The 7554-nt window shown below is 57.8% G+C and overlaps 1 protein-coding gene across 1 annotated transcript in view; it reads right to left on the reverse strand.

The window, feature by feature from the left end:
• Positions 1-7554, reverse strand: part of WHRN (whirlin) — a 231093-nt gene that overhangs the window by 117961 nt on the left and 105578 nt on the right. The window lies entirely within an intron of this gene.

Below are 7554 nucleotides of genomic sequence, written 5' to 3' on the forward strand. Positions count from 1 at the left end.
ATGCAGTGTAAAATCTGACCTTTCAGCAGCAAAGGTGGTTGATGCACCTGCAAATGGAGGGCATCCCCTCCACCCCACTGGGTGCCCAAGGAGGGTGGGGTCTGGGCTGAAGACGGTTTGTCCTTCCTCTCCTGCCACCAGTTTCTGGGACAAAGCCCAGCCTGGCCCTGCTCAAGAGCTGAGCCCCATCCCGCTGCGGCCAGGCAAGGGGTGCAGACACTGCCCTCCTGCCTCCCCTTCTGGCCCCATCCTCCCTGAGAAGATCTGGAAGTTCAGCCCCATTTGCACTGCCTGGGTGTAAGGGAGGCTCAGCCAGAGACAAGCAGCACTGCCTGTCCACCAGCCTGGGTATCAGCCATGCTCTCCTGCCCCACATCCTTCTGCAAAGGCATCGGCTCCCAGCGACGCACTGGAGCCGAGCCTCGCTGCGTTCAGGAGCCCTTGGTAGCGCTGAGCAGAGGGAATCCAAACGCAGCAGCTCCTGTACAGCAGTTGATGCTCAAATGGGTTTATCAAGCCTGGCCCTGTGTCTGCCCCACGTGCGAGCAGACCCAGCGCAGACGTTCCTCCTGTTAGAGACTGCAGAGACAGAGTTTGAAGAAATTACACCATGATAAAGTCTAATCATCCCAGCTAATTACATCTCACTAAACAGATGGAAATAATACTTGTCTGCCTGGAGCTGACTGAATTATCCCAGCTTCGAAATGAAGGATTTCCCTCTGAATACAGTCTAGGAGAATAAATGCTCTGATGGTTTCAGGCAGCTGCCTGGGGCTGCAGTGATGGCAGGAGTGATCCGAGATGGTCCCTGAATCAGCAAAGCCCTCAAAGCACGTGTGACGCCTGAGGCTGATACAGAAGTCCATCATGATGAGCAAAGTACTCAAGACCTCTCCTTCACCCTACCAGCCACCCATCACATCCCCTGGGCAATCCTGATGCCCCAATCCATGTCCCAGAGGGAGCATTTTTTTTTAAAAAAAGGCTTTTTAAAAAAGATTATTTGTGATATTTTTATGCTTACAGCAGCCAAACCAAGCCCACCAGGCTCAGCTCCACACCCCTCCAGCCCCTTCAGCTGGTTCCCCTGGATTTGGGGGATCATCCCTGCCTTGCTGCCCTTGGATTTTCCATGTGGTCATTACCAACAGTGTAAAATCTGACCTCTCGGCCTCAAAGGCCATTGATGCACCTACAAAGCACCCAGAACAGGCTGCTCCCCCTCACTTAGAGCCTCCAGGACCTGCTGAATTCCTGCCATTACTAAATACAGGAATACATTGCAGGATAAAGCTTTCAGCCCAGTATTTATTTCTCCAGCATAAGGAGCAGTCAGTGGAGTTTTCCTTTCACTCTCATTGACCCAAGGTTGAGGATCTGTTTCCACCGCAGCCAGGTCACCAGGAAACCCAATCTCTTTGGGGAAAGAGCTTGGAGCTGCTTGCAGGCAGGAGGTGCAGCCTGGGGTTTCAGGGTGTCCCTTGCAGCTGCAGCTGGGCTCATGTCACTATCCATGAAGGGACAGCCACGTGCAAAATCATCTAGGGTCACCTCTAAGGCCTTGAAGGTGAACAAGCCTTGTCCTTGTCAAGGGGCTCTGCTCTGGTGTGGGGTCTGGGCAGGAGAAGGTAGGTCTTAGCAAGTCAAGGTTGGGCAAGAGGGAAAAGCCTCCAGCAAACAAAGGTGTGAACGTGTCATCCTGCACGTGGGCTGGGGGCTGCTCCCCTTCATGGGAACTGGTCTCTGTGCAGTTAACTGCTGTATAATTGCAGCAGTAAAACCTCCCTGTGCTGATAAAGCTGAGGACAGCTCTGCCTGGCTCCACAGGGCTGCAGCAGCCGTGGCTCCTGGGACGGGCTCTGTGGGTTGTTGCACCCTCAATCCCACTGACTCCAGCGGGATTTGCTGTGCGAGAGCAGCGCTCCGAGATAACGTGGTGATTAAGTGCTGCTGAATCAGGCCTGCTGCAACCCCGGCTTTTGCTGAATCAGGGGAGGATCAATAACCTCCAGCTCCAGCTGCAGCCTGGACAAGGAACCTCCACACAGAGGGATGGAAAAGAGTTCTTGGAGAGGACCAGCTCCAAGCCTGGTCTTGGCTGGGAGCAACCCAAGCCTGGTCTTGGTTGGGAGCAACCCAAGACCTTGTGAAAAGCCAGAAGCCAGCCCCGAGGGCTGTGGCAGCAGCACAGGGGTCGGGGTATGGCCAGGAGGGTCACCCCCATGGGTGAGCACCCCTCCCGCCTGCCAGCACCTTGCTGCGGGGCCAGGGGAGCGCAGCCCCCGGGCGTGCGGGGCGCACGGGTGGAGCAGGGTGGCTGCTGCGGATCACCATTCCCCTCTGCTGGTCGGGACTGGGATAACTGGTCCGCATCAGCCAGGCTTTGGCACGGAGCTGGGGCCAGCCCTGGAACGGCGTGGGATGGGATGGGATGGGATGGGATGGGATGGGATGGGATGGGATGGGATGGGATGGGATGGGATGGGATGGGGTGGGGTGGGATGGGATGGGGTGGGATGGGGTGGGATGGGATGGGGTGGGAATGGGATGGGAATGGGATGGGGATAGTCACCGGCATGAGATGGGAATGGGTTCCTACATGGGATGGTCACTGGCATGGCATGGGGATAGGTACTGGCATGGGATGGGGATGGACATGGGGCATGGAAATGGGTACTGGCATGGGAATGGACATGGGCATCAACATGGGACATGAGCATGGGCACTGGCATGGCATGGAAACGGGTGTGGGCATGGGAATGGATACTGGCGTGGTGTGGAGATGTGTACCCAGATGGCATGGGAACAGGCACCATCATGGGCGCTGGCATGTCATGGGCACCGACATGGGGCATGGCGTAGGCATGGAAGCATCATGAGGTGCAGAAACGGGCATGGGCATGGCAGCAATATGGGGCATGAGAACGGGCACGGACACTGTCATGGCATGGTAGAGGCGTAAGACATGGGAATGATCACAGGCACGGGGACCAGCACCAGCACGGCTCAGGCATGGGCACCAACATGTCATGGGCACTGGCAACGGCATGGGAATGGGCACAGGCTTGGCCATGGGCACTGGCATGGCACAGCGGACAGCCCCTCCACCTTAGGCAGCAGCACCAACATGGGCAGGGGGTGTGGGAACAGGCACTGGCAGTGGTGATGGCATGGGCACCAGTGCCCCATAGGTTTGGGGTACTGGCATCAGCGTGGGAATGGGATATGTCTGTGGGTACAAGGTGTGGGCACAGGACACAGGCATGGGATGTGGGGCATGGGGTAGGATATGGGCATCGGCATGGGGCATGGGGCACAGGCAACTTTCCCGAGCCACTTCAGCTGCTTGCAGGCTTCTGCAGGGAATGATGAAGAGCTGGAAACAGTCGGAAACCCCACAACACAAAGCCTGGGCCCTGCTTGCACCCCAAGCAAGTATCTCTGCTCAACCATCACACCTCACTGACCCCTTAGAAATTATTAACCCTGAGCAGCTTCATCCCAGGCAGCTCATGTAAACACCAGCAATGGGTGACACCATGTCCTCACTGCTCCTGTAGTCACCTTCCCTTGGGACATGTTCCCTGCCCTGGGACGAGTTATTTGGCCTCAGCACCAATAGTTTGCCTCTGCCAGAGCTGGGGTGGAAGCTGCCTCCCTGTTTCACCACTCTGAGGATGGATGCATCCCCCATCAAGATGAAGCCTGGAGGGTGTTTTCCCCCTCCCCAGGGCTACAGAGGAGAGGACAGCTCCAGGGCTCATGAAGATCCTTGCCTTGGAGGAATCAGAGAGAGTGCAGGGACACACTCACGCTTTCCCACAGCTGCCCTGTGGGTGCTCCTGAGCTCCTAAATGCACCGAGAGGCTTCCTGGTCTCCAGGGAAGGTGAGTAGGTCAGCAGGAGCTGCTGGTGTTTGATCCCAAGACCCAGCCCCAGGACTCAGGGGACTGCAGGACATCCCTGTTTCTCCCAGTTAAACATATTTATAGCATCTTGGCAGGCATCAACTGAACTTTTGGGGTTGAAAAAACCCAGAGCGAGGCCGCCCAGCCCAGAGACCTCAGGAGACAGCCTGCAAGAAGGGATCAGGATATGGCCCCAGGGCTGCTCAGGAAAGTGTCTACCACATCAATTCCCCCTCTGTGCCACAGACAACCTCAAACTTGTCTTTCAGGAAAAGCAGCTTCAGCCAGTTCCCTCTGATTTCTTGACCCTGAGACCAGTTCTCATCTTGCCTCCCAGCTCCCTCCGTTATTTAGACAGGGTTAAATCCCATCCCAAGAGTCGTTGCTCAGTTGCAGAGATCACAGCACCAGCCACCCCAATTCACACCACTAGGACCAAACAAGCACAGGAGGGAGCAAAGGGAGCAGCCATCACCTCTCCCCATCCACCCTGATGTTCCTTCCTAGCCGTAGGGTGGGAAGAAGCCTCTCTTATCTGTGTGTGACATCTCACGTGCATCACATCCACACTCGCTGCAGCTCAGCTGTGCTGGGGGTCTGAGGGTCTTGGAGCTCCTGGCAGACGAGGGAAAAGCTCTTGGTGGCCTCCAAGGGCATCAGGCAACAGTCTGTGTGGAGGACACACCATAGAATCATAGAATGGTTTGGTTTGGAAGGGACCTCAAAGCTCATCCAGTTCCACCCCTGCCATGGGCAGGGACACCTCCCACTGGATCAGGGGCTCCAAGCCCCATCCAGCCTGGCCTTGAACCCCTCAAGGGATGGGGCAGCCACCCCTGCTCTGGGCAACCTGGGCCAGGGCCTCCCCACCCTAATGGTGAAGAAATTCTTCCTAATGTCTAATCTCAATCTTCCCCCTTCCAGTTTAAAGCCATTCCCCCTCATCCTATCACTCCAGACCCTTGTATAAAGTCCCTCCCCAGCCAGGGAAGACTGACAGGGAGAAGGGAAAGCGGTATAAATACCTCGCTCTTAAATAGCCTGCTGGTATTTATAGCCAGTGGTTGGCAGAGAGGCCGGTGGCTCTGACAAACTCAACTCTAGCTTATTTTGAAGGCAGAATTGAAGAGGTTTTAAAGCAAAGGATCGGATGGGGCTGCTGGGAACCCACACGGCAGGGCTGGAGTGTGCGTCCTCGTCACTGCGTGGGCCCTCGTCGCTGCACTGTCTCTGCTGTCCTGTGTCCCCACGCACTCTCTGTCCGATGGGATAAACATGTATAGGGCCCCATATAGAACTGCACCTGCTGGTGCGGCCTCTCCAGATCACACTGCAAGTTCAGGCTCTGCGCTAGCATCGCGCTGCTTCCCACCTCCTTTCCCATTTTTCATAGAATCATAGAATGGTTTGGTTTGGAAGGGACCTCAAAGCTCATCCAGTTCCACCCCTGCCATGGACAGGGCCACCTCCCACTGGATCAGGGGCTCCCAGCCCCATCCAGCCTGGCCTTGAACCCCTCCAGGGATGGGGCAGCCACCCCTGCTCTGGGCAGCCTGGGCCAGGGCCTCCTCATCCTCATAACGAAGAAATTCTTCCTAATGTCTAGTCTAAATCTTCCCTGCTCCAGTTTGAAGCCATTCCACCCCGTCCTATCACTCCAGGCCCTTGTAGAAAGTTCCTCTCCAGCTTTCCTGGAGCCTCTTTCAGCACTGGAAGTTGCTCTGAGGTCTCCTTGGAGACTTCTCTTCTCCAGGCTGAACAACCCCAACTCTCTCAGCCTGTCCTCTTAGCAAAGGTGCTCCAGCCCTTGGATCATCTCTATGACCTCCTGTGGAACCGTTCTAACAGTTCCATATCTTTTGGATGCAGCCCGGGACATGGTTTTCCTCTTCATCCCGTTGCATCCTGCCCAGGTTTGGAAGGGGCAGCACGCAACCTTTGCCCCCAGATTCCCAGTCCAGTGTGTGTGGGTGGCCAGGGGGCACCTGCATCCCTGCATCCTCTGCATTTTGGGGGTGGCAGGGGGGCGGGGGGGGGGGATATTTTTCTGTAAAATAAGGCTGACACACCATGGGGACCCCTCCCCATGATCCCCAGGCAGGGGTTCTCCCCCTAAGCGGGTGCTAAGGGGAAGGGGGGCACAGGTTTCCTAAAGCCCCATAGCAGGGGGGCTGCTCCTTCCCACAGCACTGTTAAAATAAACCTGGAAGGGCAGAGCTGAGCCCTGAGGGGTGGGGGGGGGAAAGGGTATTGGGGGGGGGAAGCAAACTGGGTGCAGGGGAGGAAGCTGGGTGCAAAAAGGAGAATGCTGGGTGCGAAGGGGGATGCTGAGTGTGGAAGGGGGGTGCTGGGTGCAAGGGAGGGATGCTGGATGGGGCCTGGGGCGATGCTGGGTGTCGGGGGGGGGGTGCTGGTGGTGTGGGGGGGGTGCTGGTGGTGTATGTGGGTGCTGAGTGCAGGGGGGTGGAGGCTGAGTGCAAGGGGGTGATGCTGGGGGTGTATGGGGCGGGTACTGGGGGGGGATGCCGGGTGCAGAGGGGTGGATGCTGAGGGCAAGGAGGGGGGATGCTGGGTGCCAGGGGCTTGCTGAGAGCGAGGGGGTGATGCTGAGTGTGCAGGGGGCAATGCTGTGTGCAGGGGGGATGATGCTGACTGCCAGGGGACGATGCTGTTTTCGGGGGGGGCGGGTGTGATGGTGGCTTCAAGGGGGTGATGCTATTTTTGGAGGTGGGGGGTGATGCTATTTTTGGAGGTGGGGGGTGATGCTGGCTGTCAGAGGTCGATGCTGTTTTTGGAGGGGGGATGATGCTGGCTGCCAGGGGGACAATGCTGTGTGCGGGGCGGGGGGGTGACACTGGCTGAAAGGGGGTGATGGTTTATGCGGGGGGGGGTGATGCTGGCTGCCAGGGGGCGATGCTGTTTTTTGGGGGGGGGTGATGCTGGCTTCAAGAGGGTGATGCCATGTGCAGAGGGGGTGATGCTGGCTGCCAGGGGGTGATGCTATTTCGGGGGGGGGGTTGATGCTGGCTGCCAGGGGGCGATGCTGTTTTTTGGAGGGGGGGGTGATACTGGCTTCAAGAGGGTGATGCTGTGTGAAGAGGGGGTGATGCTGGCTGCCAGGGGGCGATGCTGGTTTTGGGGAGGGGGGTGACGCTGGCTGCAAGGGGGCGATGGTTTATGCGGGGGGGGGGGATGATGCTGGCTGCCAGGGGGCAATGCTGTTTTTTTTTTGGGGGGGGGGTGATGCTGGCTGCCAGGGGGCGATGCTGGTTTGGGGGGGGGTGATGCTGGCTGCCAGGGGGCTATGCTCTTTTTTTTTGGGGGGGGTGATGCTGGCTGCCGGGGGGCGATGCTGGTTTTTTTTGGGGGGGTGATGCTGGCTGCCAGGGGGCGATGCTGTTTTTGGGGTGGGGGGTGATGCTGGCTGCCAGGGGGCGATGCTGTTTTTTGGGGTGGGGGTGATGCTGGCTGCCAGGGGGCGATGCTGGTTTTTTTTGGGGGGGGGGTGATGCTGGCTGCCAGGGGGCGATGCTCTTTTTTTTTGGGGGGGGTGATTCTGGCTGCCAGGGGGTGATGCTGTTTTGGAGGGGGGTGATGCTGGCTGCCAGGGGGCGATGCTGTTTTTTTGGGGTGGGGGTGATGC

The sequence above is a fragment of the Phaenicophaeus curvirostris genome, chromosome 20 (genome assembly GCF_032191515.1).
Source record: "Phaenicophaeus curvirostris isolate KB17595 chromosome 20, BPBGC_Pcur_1.0, whole genome shotgun sequence".
In the NCBI taxonomy this organism is placed as follows: Eukaryota; Metazoa; Chordata; class Aves; order Cuculiformes; family Cuculidae; genus Phaenicophaeus; species Phaenicophaeus curvirostris.